Below are 14,701 nucleotides of genomic sequence, written 5' to 3'. Positions count from 1 at the left end.
AAATCATTATCTCTCTGTGACACAGGAAGCTGTTAAATGGCAGGGTTGGGGTGGGTGAACAATTATTATCAAGGGTTTTACAGGTAGAGATCACCGAAAATGAAGAAACTAACTTGTAGACGTCCTGCTATTATTTTTTTATTCCAAGTGTAAATTAGTCCATTGGTGTAATATTATAATAACATTATCAATAATGAGATATTTATTCACCGTAAAACTGGTGGCGCTATGTATTAGATGTCAATTTTCACTGCATTTCTGGGACCACCTCGTATCTTTCAATGCCGGAATACCTTTTCAGGATCAAAGTTTTCTGGAAGACGAAAAATTCTTTTTTGAATCAGTCTTCAGATCGTCCAACGCCGGCGACTAGATTTGACATCCGGCTTTCCAAATTCGCGTGTTTTATGACATTTTGCTCGCTAGCTGCTGAATAGCAAAATTGGTTATCCGTGGTGCTCTATGATGCATCTTTATTTTTTGGGTTGCATAGCCTAGCCTACTTTTTGATATAAAATCGAAAGTGGAGTTCGGTTGAAGCTTCTCTGAAACGTCTAGTCTGTGATTACATTTTCATTTATCCTTTTACATAAATATATATTTTTTATCTGTGTGTGATTGGTGAGGAGGAACAGAAGTGACGTAGGAGTTGTTGATGCTTCTCAATCAAGGGTACCGAATTGCGGTTGTCATTGTGATGGTGGGACTCGCCGCCATGAGCATGAAAATAATCTATTCGATTCAAATTGTGGACATGGTATGTGTTATTGTGCTATGTGAAATATACATCGACTCATGATATACAAATTATGTATATACACAATCTGGTCATCCGCTTGTATACCATGAGAGCATATACAGCTGACCAAGGAAGACAGAGATATAGGCTATATATTGCGGTTACCAGGAGGACACTGACCAAATCCGATAAGTTAATTGATCAGGATTAAAAAGCCGGTTTTCGCTGGGAAATTTGTTGATTTAGCCATATTTTACTTGGATTATGTAGTGCGGAAAAAAGAAGGTGGTCACTTTCATTCGACTCCCGAATGACACGCTCGAACGTCAGTATTACCCAGGGCTACAACAAAGTCTCCTGTTTCTGTGTCACAAGCCATGTACCCTGTAATTTTTGAAGAGTCTGCGCACACGCACCAACTCACTGCGCGGACCCTTGAATAACAGTGTAACGACTAAAAAAAGGTCATCACTTTGGACTTTTTGAGTGCAACTTAGATTTTCTGTGCGCAGCGACCTTGTCAGCACTGCCCATTTGCGCACGTGCATAGCTTAGAGGGAACATTGGTCTTCACCGTTTTTTATCGTAAAAATCATCGTCTAGTCCAGTGGTTCCCAACGTGGGCGATATCGCCCCCCAGGGGGCGATTTGTCGATCTAGGGGGGGCGATAATGACGAAGGGGGCGATAGGGGGGCGAAAATGGACATAGGGGGCGACGGGGGGCGAAAATAGCGAAGGGGGCGATGACGCGTTAAAACGGGTATATTGGAGTCAAGTCGGAGAAATGAGCTTTTTTTTTAGTCATCCTACGAAAATTCAGTTGCAAAAGTGTAAAATTGGCATCGAACGGAAAAGTTGACCTTTTTCTTTTTCTTTTTAGTCAACCCGCCGGTGATTACAGTTTGTATACCGATTTTTCGGTTCACAAAATTTGGGGGGCGATGATCGGTGTTGGGCTTGAAAAGGGGGCGATGAGTCAAAAAAGGTTGGGAACCAGTGGTCTAGTCTCTCGACTTCTGTATCCGCCGAAGCCAGCGAGTCGAAATTAACGTTCAAACTCTTGAAACGCTTCATTGTTTCATAACTCTCTTTAACGGAAGTCAAATCGTCAGCCCCCTCCAGTAAAATTACGAAAGTTTCCCCCAGTTCATGCTTGACAAGCAACTCCGCAAGCCAAAAACATTTTTTCAGTTTATATTCGGAGTTGCGGATAAAATCTCGGAAACGCTCTGCGTTATATTTCGTGTATCTGTAAGTTAAAACGGATAGCGGGCAGAATGATTTTTCCATGAAACGAGCTAGTTCGGTCAAAGCGGTATCTGGTTTGTCCCCATTTTCAACGACAGCCTTATGAAAGCGTCTAGAAAACACGAATTCCTCTATACATTCTCTTAGCAATCCGGAATTGGACGACTTGGAGCTTCTCCAAAAGATTAGAATCAACCCTATGACAGGATATTCGATCCCATCTCCATTCGTTGATTTGAAAGAATTTATTGCCTTCCAGATACCCCAAGCTGTCGGTAGCATTTGTAAAATGTAAACACCGCCGCAAGCAAGGTTGAAGAAAGCTAGTCTCAGAGCTACATCAGTCGTGCATATATAATATACATTTTCAGCTTTTAAATCGTATGTACAGCTATACACATCACCGATTGGGGAAGCGAGTGGCGCAGTTGGTTAAAACACTGTAGTCACGACATCGATGGATGATGGTTCGAGTCTCGGCTCTGCCATGCTTCTATGTGTCGGAGGTTTATCTGGGCTCCTCATCGCCGATCCCGCTGTAATACAGCGCATTGAAAAGCCCAGACGAAGAGAGAGCCGAACTCGTGAAAGGAGGCAGCAAATGAGCCGAAAAAAGACTGAAGTTCATGAAGACATGCCATTATGTGATTATGAAATTTACTGTGTGGGCGCAAATAACCGCGAGTTGCAAGCGCCAATTATATGCGTTAATAACAACAACAACAACAACACATCACCGATCCGATATATCCGGACTCCAAACCAAATGGATACCGAAGCAGATCCTGAAAATATCGCTAGGAGTAACGAACATCGACATAGGTAAAAACCTGACTTATCAAAGCAGTAGTTACAGCAGCTACATATACTGTTAATGTAGCAGCTATATTTACTGGTAGTGTAGCAATGATATTTACTAGGGATGGTGTGAACGTGAGGTTCACGTTCGCGTTCTGTGTGTGAACCTCGGAAATTTAGAGGTTCACGTTCACAAACGAACCTTGATAGGTTCTGCACTGTGAACCTTTTTCATATATTACAATTTCACGTCATTATAACACATTTGGTTGAAATTTATTGCATTTAAACTGCGGGCCACTCGATGCATGCGCTGCCAGAATAAAAAATCAACACTAACTAAACGAGCATACACCTCGTCAATCTCAAAAATTTGACCTGGTCGAAATATCCAGCTTTCTGTTTGTGAATATTTAATGACTCTCTGCTGTGAGCTCGACCCGCAATCACGCAACATCAAAAGCGAAGTACGCTACATGTAAGTAGTCAGCGACTGATGCTTATTCAACCAACCAATGAAATTGATATCGTTGTCTGATGTAAAAAGAATCTAGCAAGCGTACGGGGTCCATCTGGATTTCATGTGTTTATTTTATCATAATAACCAAATCCATGGAGTAAAACCCGTTTTACACTCTGCTCAATATCACCGTAGCAACACTCAGACGCCGAATACCTTGTCCGTTCTGGCCTAGACCGTTAAGGCGTAAGCTTATATTCCCTTGCAAGTACTCGACGGAAGATAGTGATTTATTGGGATTATCATATCATTTGATTACCCCAGTCCATACGTTTATACGTTTATACGTCAATATGTACTTCAGCATTGCGGCATTATGTGGCCCGAGTCGTCGCTAGGTATCATGTACAGTAATATAGGCTGTCACTTCACTGAAATGTAGGGCTGGAATTAACAAAATGACGTCACGTGACGTCATGAGGTTCACGTTCGCGTTCACACAGAACCTTTCAAAAAGGTTCGCGTTCACACGAACCTGAACCTTTCAGAGGTTCACACCATCCCTAATATTTACTGGTAGTGTAGCGGCTCGTCTCTTGCTACTTGAACAAAAGTCTAATAAGTTGACGTAGCAGTGTTTTGATTTTATCGGTAGGTTCCATGAACGTTGACGGCATATTCCTGATACCTTGGTAAGATGAGAGTATTTCGTCGAATAATTTCTGAATCTTTGCGAAGGTTGTAAATGAATCGATTATCTTCGGCATATATAACCAGCACGGCGCAGTCCCCATTATAACTATATTCAGCGACACGAGGAAACATCCGCAATATCTGGTTAGCCATAAAGACCGCGAATCTCTGCAATATTCATTGACGTGCCATGAGCGAGTCTCGGAATCGATTACGGTGCCGTTCTCATACGCTGGTGCACACTCGACGTCGATCTTCAGCGTGAAATACAATGTAAACAGCGAAATCCCAACACTGACAACATACAGATATCTGCGAACCTTCTCCCAAGTTGGATTCAAACCCACTTTGTCCAAAAGATTATCTACGATAAAGTGAGCAAGACCCGTCGTAGTCATACTCCACTTTACATTCGAAAACGATGACTCTGAAATCAAAGATTCAATGGCACGTATTTAATAAGAGAGATGAGCTTGTTAGAATGGATTAATGCAGGGGTGGGCAAACTACAGCCCGCGGACCACATGGGGTCCGCAACACCGTTTTGTGCGGCCCGCGAAAGCTTCAAGAAACGTAAAAATATGGATAAAATGCGTAGTAAAATCAAATTACTGTGGATACTTGATTAAACTTATTCTTAATACCTTTTAACATGATATTGATACGTAATATTCTGTTTTAGTGATGGCGTGATAACCCGAACTCGCGGCTCATGCATTTTGAAAGGTGGTAATCGGTAAACATTACGGAAAGTGAAACGTAGGCCTAAATGGCTTGATTCGGACAACGAGTATGATTTGCCGTACTGCAAAAAAAAATCGCGAGTTCGTTAGATAGATTCGTTCTTGGTATGTGAAGAAGTAGGCCTATTTATATTTATAGTATTTATATATTGTAGAAGCGTATTTAATGGTAACATGGTTATGATGCTGTCAGCATTGTATGTCCTGGAGTTAAACCAAAAGTATACGATCAGCATACAGATCGCTGCTCACAGACTCGAATTTACATCCAGTTCTAAGAATCAGACAACCGACTTTAATCCCTAATTTTGAGCACGACCAGCTTATAAATTCTCGTCCCTGTTTCTGACGCGTGTACGTTATCATCAAATCAATGTTTGGTTTGTTTTAAATATGCAATTACATATATATTATTTCCATGTTGCCGGCCATTATAATCAAACAATAATATTGAATTTTGGCTTGATATTTTAATTTTATATAGTGCGGCTCGCGAATGGATTCAAATGGTAAATTAACCCCTGGAATAATGCATAGTTCTATATATCCGAGGTTGTTAAATTCTACGATATACAGGCCAGTTCAAAACAGGCTGAATTCGATCGTACAGCAACTCGATGCCATAGCGATAATAAATTCCGAAATGACAATTGCGACAGTGATCTAGAGATATATTTTGTCTGTCTTATGGCGGTCTGAGTAGGACACGCAGCAACATCGATATATCCGAAAATCATCAACCACGAATTGGTAGCGGATACATCTATGATCAATGATCATGATCATATACGTATACGTACGGTTGCAACAAATGTATTGTTTAATTATATATCAGTCTACCCCATCTCACCACAAGGGGAAAGAAACAGTAGCAGCCTAGTTTTTGCCTTAAGAAAGGGTTGTAACCAAGTCACAAGATTTCGAGTCACAAGTCAATCTCACTTTTATAGTTTTGAATCGAGTCATGTCGAGTCATTTTGAATTCACCACCGACTCAAATTAGAGTCAGCGAGTAGAGAGTCGAGTCCGAGTCATAGTGCTGTGATTCGAGTCTGAATCCAAGTCATTATGTTCACTGTTCCGTTTTCCGTTCAATCTGGTTCAACCCACTTCTTTCCACTTTTCTCGAGTGATGTAGAATGGCTCGCATTCATAGTAAAGTAATTCTCTACAGTTTGGACAATTTCTGGCCCTATTTTCCAATTGTCATGACTAATAGACGAAATACCAATAATTTTAAAACTTTACTATTCTTCGAAGTTACAATGACATGTTTGTTGTTGTTGTTGTTGTTGTTGTTGTTGTTGTTGTTGTTTGTGGTATCATATGGTGATTGTCGGCTACAATGGTCATTTACACCATGCCGATATTCCTTAGTTTTGATTCCGTAACTGCCGGCCCATGGCCCACTTCTAGGATTTTTATAGGACACCGCTTACGCGGATGAGATGGCGAGGAGGAGCTTATAGATCAGGGGTGGCCAACCTTTTCAGCCAAAGGGCCACATTTGATTGACAAATTACTGCGCGGGTCACAAGCCGCGCGAATCGCAAACATTTTTCGAAGTTCATATGTCAATAACATTGTCACTTGAATGTATTGCGGGTCTGCTGTATTTCGCTAGGCTCAGATTGCAAGGGAAGGACTATTCGGCGCCTGGACATATCGATATCGAAAGCTTCGACCAACATACGTCAATCATTTTGTGCCTAGGTTTAATTGTCGACGGTATTTCTGCGAGCGCAAACGCAGGTCTCATATGTTGAACGACACTTTGTCTCATAATCGCGAATATAGTTTGACTCAACATGACACATTAGGCGTTCTTTCATCTTTACAAAAGGGTAAAAAGCAAGAAATCGAGTGACAACATGTTGCGCGAAGCGTGTAGAAATTTTTTACCTTTGATAAATCTATCGCAAATTATTCTGCTTTATTGTAGTGTACGGAGATCTACCAAAGTGTGACTGGCTCATGGATCTGCCAATGCGTTGGAACTGATATTTTAGTCATCACATATCAAGTGTTGCAGCCAGACTAATCAAATTTTTGGTTGACTTTGCAAGTTCACACCACAATCTGTGCGGTCCATTTTTGATAATCTTACTAATTTCGGAAATTACCTCGCGGGCCACTAAAAACCTTCTCGTGGTCCACGGGTTGGCCGGCCCTGCTCTAGATAAACCTCCGACACATAGATAGGAAGTCTGGATCGAGTCGACCTCGGTCGGACTCGAACCAACAACCCATTGGTGTTGTAGCTGTGGATTACGATATATCTCGCTATCTATGAAATGTTTGTCTTGGCCGTCGTAGTCTCGAGTCATATGAAAAATTGACTCGGGTGAATTATAATTCAAAACCAAAAAATCACGACTCGAGTCAATGCAACCCTGCCTTAAGGCATTGAAATTATCCCATGCCCACATTACGAATGATTTGGATTTCAACGTTACGTGATGCATTAACAGCCTAATCACCTGCTTTGTGAATAATCTCATTCATTGTCAGGGATTGCTATTAAGCGGTAGCGCTGACAATCATATCTTTCTACCTACACCATTTGCACCGGGAGTACCACAGCACATTGAGTACTTTCTTCAATAATTCTCGCTATAGTTTTTCTCTGTCTCGAAAATTGAACTGACGCACCACCGACGATTGTCAGTGGCCTAATGAGGTTCGCACAGGAAAATTGTGCGTCCCGTTCCACCGCGTTGTTTAAAACTGACCCACGTATTAGAATGGTTACGCAATAGACACTTACGTGACCTTTGACACGAACCAATTAGGTTGCAGCAGGATGTAAACAAAGAACAAGGCCGGGCAAGCATACTATGAACTCTTATGGAAAAGGGTTGAAAAATGAAGGATTTTAGCAAAATTACATTGAATTAGGAATAGCTGGCTTTGGTGAACGGCAATAACGTAGAGCTAGTATGTATTTGCAGTGTTCTAATCTACAACGAACATGAATGGTCGCAAGCACGCATCAGCATGGTATGTCCAAATGAATGGATTTCTGACAACTTTTCGGATAAAGCAACTATTGCTGTATTATCCTTGGTCGTATACTATAGAATTGTCGTACCGAATAGCATGTATTAGAGGAATCTTCAGTCAGGATATGTGGAGTATTCATGATGTGGGCTCGGTGTTATATGCGTTCTATTTATGGAATCGTATATGGTACTGTCTACAGTCTGTATCATTATCTAGCAAATTACTGTTATACTGGACACTTGTCTGCATATTCAATGATCATATTAATATGATATACGTTAGGCAACATGATCCGTTCCCAGCTGAAATCGTCATTTTTTGTTCTAGCTCATGTATTGAATCAATCAGAATAAATGCCGGATAAGGACTGTGCTAATAGCCTGTGTAACTTGGAGATGGCTACCCAGACCGTTCCTGGTGTGCGCTTTCACCTTTCCCAGAGTCGATAACATGCATGGAAGAAAGTAAAATCTGGATAAAGGCTATGTAGACTTCTTTGTAGTCATCTGAATTCTCATTTTATTAATAAAATGAAATTGTATCAAAAATATTAAATCGTGACATAAATAAGATGGAACAATTTTGCGTTTCAAAATAAGTCCAATCTAAAATACATCCACACTTGATGCCACAATCGACTTGGTGTGTGTCTCGTATTATTCCGCTCCAGTGTTGTTGCTTGATGGTGTGTAATGGATTGAAATTGTTGAGAGCAATATATTCAATAATGAGATGGATAGTTGAAATTGGTAGTGGTGCTACGTTGCATGAGCCGGACGAGTACGCCTTGATAGGTGCCTGCACAGCAGTGTTGCTCTGTAAAATGAACATATTATATATTTTGTGCAGGCTTGATGGATATCTTTTATGAAGCAGCAGAAAGAGGAAGTCGATGGATAAAACGCAAGAAAATCAAATTTCTGGAAGAAGTATTAGCACAAAACAGGAAACTCGTCCAGGAAAATTACAAATTGACGGACAATTATTGCTAGTGAAGTTCAGTTCTCAGAGGAGCATCATAATGTCAAAAGATTCGGAGAAGCTGAAATTTTGTACTGGACTACATTAAATTATTTCCGAATTGCACGACTTATCCTACTGTCGTCAAATTTATATTATTGCTGTAAGCATAGTATCAAACCATTGGGTCAACCGTATGTAACTGCCTCATTGAATTTCGATTCAGCCATGTAGAGATGTGGTTCTTAAAAATGCGCCATTTGCATTCATTGATGAATTCTCAAAACTAGAATGATTATTGTCTGTCTATAAATCACATACAACCTTGAAAGGATTGATGGATTGTGGTGCACTTACTTTTGTGCAAGAACTATTCACAGGGAGCATCACAGATCGAAATATTAGTGAAATATGTGGATTCGATAAGAAATTAAAGAAAATGATGGAATTCAGCTATGGTAAACCAGGAAATGCTATCATAGCAGAAGGGATTCACCATTGAGTCTGAAATCAAGAAATTGAATCTAGATTTAAATATTCCTGCACATGACTTGGCACACCGTCAGATGCCGCAGCTAGACTGTTCCACAACAAGAAAAATGGCGAGACACCGTATTCGGTCCGTGGACATATGAGCATGCGACATTACAGCATGCGAGACTTCGGCATGCGACAATTTGGCATGCGACACATGAGCATGTGGGTTAAATTACGGGTTAGGGGTGGGTTAGGGTTGTATTTATGGTTGGGTTAGGGTTAGGGTTTAGGTTAGGTTAGGTTAGGCTAGGTTAGGTTAGGTTATGTTTCGGGTTAGGGTAAGTTTTTGGGTTATAAAATCACATGCTGAAGTGACGCATGCTGATGTGTTCCATGCTGAACTGTCGTTTTCCATTGTGTCGCATGCTCATATGTCGGGCAACCACCGTATTCATATTGAACAGCTGATCGGAGAATCATGGAGTATAAAATTTTGTTCGGTGTCATACTGTGCAGCATTGTGTATCAACTAATCAAATATGGAATAATTACTTACTCTAATTCAAGATTAAAAATTAACGACGCAACATATTCGGCAATTGTGCAAATTCACTTCCATTGTGGATATCGTAATGCCTAATAGCATGCCACGGATCTTAATTGTGCGGCGCCATGGTCAGTGTGTACCAACAGTGCATGTCCATTCATTCTATATTCCAGTGGTGTGCATTGTTGAAGCTCCTTTAGATGCCTAATTTGTTGAATGAACAGTTCTCCAGGTGCAAATGTTCTAGGATTATTTGTGTTTGGTGGAATGCAACAAAACTGAAGACACCAGATACACCAAAATCTACCTTGGGGCAGGAATTGATCGGTTGCAAGTACGGTCGAGAGATGACTTGGTAATCACGATCGAGCTCACTGATGCTGATGCAAATCACAATGTGTACGTCTTTCAGTCCTTGTAGCTTCAGGTGCTGGATTGCCCTAATCAATGCATATGCATGAGAGCATATATCAGAACCTAATGTGAAAATAAATCATGGTTACAATATCTATTGCAGGAGTGTCTGAAAAAATGTCTTTTTCCTTACTTACCCTGTCTTACAAGTGCAAGACGAATCAATAATGGATTTTCTGAGAACATGTATTTCCATCTCACTTTTCCGCAAGTTGCGATAACATTGGCTGTTCACCAGAATATTGCTTCCACAAAGAGTGGACTGTATCCTCAATCTTTATTTCTAAGTCGTCTATGTAGCGCTCCATGAAATACTTCGTAGCTTTCTCCGCGGTGTTACAAGAAAATGCACTCAAATCCAAAAATTCGATAGAATCTAGTTTCAATCAATACACCAACATTGTAATGCGTGGCAGTAGCTATATATTATAGCATATATTTCTGAAAATGAGATATGCTTGAAAACTTTGCTCGAGACCTGGAGCCTATGAAATCGTCAAAATATGCATTACCACAACACAATCCTATAGTATAGTATACAATAATCGTCGTTTAATCGGAAAAGTTATCTAAAATCCATGCATTTGGACATAGGACGCTAATGCGTACTTGCCACCATTCATGTTCAATTGTTCATCCTAGACTAAAACGATGCAACTACATACTAGCTCTGCGCTATTGCTATTCATTAAAGCCAGCCATCCCCAACTCAATGTAATTTTGCTAAAAACCTTCATTTTTCAACCCTTTTCCATAAGAGCTCATAGTAAGCTTGCCCGGCCTTGTTCTTTGTTTACATCCTGCTGCAACCTGATTGGTTCGTGTCAAAGGTCACGTAAGTGTCTATTGCAGATGCACAGTGCGCATTGCACACCGCTGCCTAACGGTTTATCTTCATTCCAAAATAAGTCATCCAAAGTATCATGTTGTCGCAGCTATACTTCCGCATTCTCACATTTAACATAAACCTATTCATAGGAGAACTTACGTTTGTAACATTGTGAATGGGATTGCTACGGTGGTATATATTTGTATCGTGCTATTACCCGAGTGAAGTCCACGTTAGATCGGTGAACTAGCGGTCTCGTCGTTAGTTCATGAATATTACAAATATAAAAGATCAATTCTCCTGTGCTGTTTACTAGACTCAGTGAAGTTCGAAATTCTAAAATATCTTGATTTCATTCTTTGCATGCTCAACAAATTCTCAGAATAACTCTTTGCAGTCATTTCGTCGCGATATCATAAATCAAGGTCCGTCTTAGTTATTGACTTGGCATATATGCCAAAACAGAGTTCAATATTCCAGATAGAATATAGTGCAAAATATGTCGAATTACTTCAAATCAGCTTGAAGACGCAAGAGTTGTAGTTGGACCGAACACAGAACGATATGAGATTAAGTAATAGTAATATCAGCATGATACAGATCACACATCAATGGTATATTCGCCAAGACATAGCATAGTTTTATTTCTTTATCCAATTCCAAAAGCAGATATTCGCCAATTGGGCTCGTAGGCCCCGTATGTGTCATCGGTTTGTAAATTTCGAACGGTTATGTTTTCATGTAGGTAACCGACAATTTGGACGTCTGTAGGCCTACTGCAGACCTCACCAATCCAGATTCACTTTGCGTTATCAGAGAGTCATAGTAATAATCCACCAGAAGTCTATGTTCACCATTTAGCCCTCGATTCCAAGATTATATTGCTTAATAACGCAAGTCAAAAGAGAACTTCGAACATGGAAAACTGTGGGGATATTGCCATTTGTAAACATTACATACCGGTAAACTAAATATTAAATAGCAGTATAGGGAACATGTCACTACCTTCGAGCCACAAGTCATATTAAGTCATTGCTCATTTTGACACGATTCAAGTCAAGTCAAGTCATAATTCAAGTCAATATATTTTGCAAGATGTGTGAAGTACGTATCGAGTCGGTATTTATTCTGAAACAAATTCCTAATATATATAGGTTAACTGTACAGGTAAAAGAGCACTGTATCGCTCGCAAAGATGCAAATGCTAAACTATACGTAGGTAACTGTATCAGCATCAGGATCAGTCCATAAATCACCAGCCAAAGTAAAACTGATATGATGCAATATACACCACCCTTCTTCCCATATATACAATGCAATTTAAATCAGCATCAATGTCAAAAATTTATATAAAGTAGAATCTTTTTTTTAAATGTAAGCTATGTCCGCTCGGTTTAAACCAGTCCTTTCCAATTTACTTTACGCAACGCCCCGGGGATCGAAAACCAGATATCGAACACCATCCTTTACTTCCGACAAAGCTGTTTGGTTTATTGCCCAGTCACTACATTGTCACGTAGACTTTTTGTGTTAATCTAATTCATTGGCAGCCGCCGCGCCCGATGTAACCTACGCTATGTTAGAGTCACAATTTCGTACGAATTGTAGGACAGACACAGTCAGTAAAAACAATTGCACAAAACAATTTCTCTTCCAAATCAAGGTACTTAGTTTTGGTGCGATATGCGCTTATAACTTCAGCATCCTCGTTGTACATGCGTTTGAGTGTGTTGAACTTGACAATTGAACATGTAGGGTAAATATAGCTCCTTTGACGAAATATCTGTACTATTAATGTTGAACTGACTGTTTGGAGGGTTCCAACCATCCCATATCGATATATGTCGGGTATATCGGGTGGTAATTGTCCCTAGGCTCCTACAACATGTTTTTTGGAAACTATTTACACAATTATATGGCATAATGTTTTTTAAAAACGCCTTTGTTTAAAACACTGTTTAATTTACAACATGTATCAAACAAAGTGTTTTAAAACACCGTTTGTTTTAAATGCAGCCCTATTTACAGCGCGCCCAATTTGGAGACAGCGCCCACTTCGATCTAGCAAATGCCCCCAGGGGCGCTGGCACCCATTTTGGGACTCACAGATTTGAACCATACAAAAGGTTCGTTACGGGCTGTAGAGTCGGGAGACTCCAACTATACGACCCCGACCTCACACGTTTTCAATTGACCGACTCTAACTCCGACTCCCGAATCTTTAGACGCACTGACTCCGACTCCAGTTCCGACTCCCACTATTTTTCTCATGAAACTCCGACTCTAGCTCTGACTCCAACAGTACTCAAAATTGACTGATGCCAAGCACACACTCTCGCACTACGAATAAACGGTGCTGGTCGCAAACGAAATTTAGAAAGAAGTAGAATAGTATTTATGTGCATACATCACTTATTCAAGTATTCATGAACTACTTGCACGATTTGATCGACCCAAGCGGCCGAACTACTCCTAGGAAGGTTTTTGATTTTTTTAACGCACCCTAGCATAGGGTTGCCATACGTCCGGAATTTCCCGGACATGTCCGGAATTTCACTGAAAAATCTGCGTCCGGGAGGAATTTCTGAAATATGCCCAAATGTCCGGAATTTTGAAGGCTGGAAGCTGGCTCAAAAGTTTTTCGTAAATCAACATAAACAATAGTATTTTCAAGCAGATTCATGCTATTCAAAATTTTTCTTCGCGCCGCGCGCGAGTTAATGCAGCGTATAATGATGTTAGCATGGGCACCAGGCACCACCCTCGCCCAAAAAATGCAATTAAAATAGATATAAATACCATCATTTACTGAAATAAGTCTGATTGTAATCGCAATTATAAGCTAACTGTATATTCCTAGAGTTGGTTAAGGGCGATTGGATGCTTCAATCACAGACAGTGGTTCCAAATCTTGGGGTCATCCGCCTTTATCTTGGGATCGTGATGATGTTGGACGTAATCAGCTTCCTAGGCCGTGAGTAAGTGTGGGCAAGAATTCATACATTAAATGTAACAGCCAAATGCATATAGTAAGTGCCCTACAAGTTACATCGACTACCCTATGGTGGGCCCATGATCAGTGCTTTTTTGGGCGGAAGGGAGAGAGAAATAATGTTGTTTCGGACCTGATTAAAACACATGAACAGATAGCCGCACCGACCTAACTGTATAGCAGGGCTGTCAAACACAATCCTGACAGGCCAGACACGGCCCGCCAGATGATTTCATCCGACCCGTGGAGGAATCTACTGCAAACCCTAGCAAGTAGCAATCACCAGAGCTCACATTACAGATGGCCCAATTTGTGACCTATGTTCCACTTCATTCCTGTATGGTGTATACCAGTGGTCGGGAACCTTTTTCGTCTGAAGAGCCATGTTAGACCTATATTCTCCATTTAAATTCCCAAAGAGCCATACATGCCAATCAATTGTTACGTCACAATTGAAAATTCGTAACGTCATGGTAGTACTAATTCGAACTCACTACATGGGATTCGTCGTGGGCGCCATATTTTCTCTGTAAAAACTCGTAGGCTACGAATCATCCTGTGGTAGCGCAATTCATCGTAAATAGCTCAGAATTTATAATAGCTGATAAGCACTGATTCCGAAAATAAATAATGATCGACTTCTCCATTCGGTGGTAACATAAATGTTGCACTACACGCCTGCATTTTAACGGCAGTACTAGAAAGTAACTATTCAATTTGGACGTGGATAGCGAAGCGTTGTTTGTAATTTGGATTTTTCGACCGAAGTTTATTTCTCGGCGATGATCAAGAAGACA

This window comes from Botryllus schlosseri, chromosome 3 (assembly GCF_051294905.1).
Source record: "Botryllus schlosseri isolate E-star chromosome 3, Bs_hap1, whole genome shotgun sequence".
In the NCBI taxonomy this organism is placed as follows: domain Eukaryota; kingdom Metazoa; phylum Chordata; class Ascidiacea; order Stolidobranchia; family Styelidae; genus Botryllus; species Botryllus schlosseri.
The sequence above is the reverse complement of the archived record's forward strand: the minus strand, read 5'-3'. Positions refer to the sequence as shown.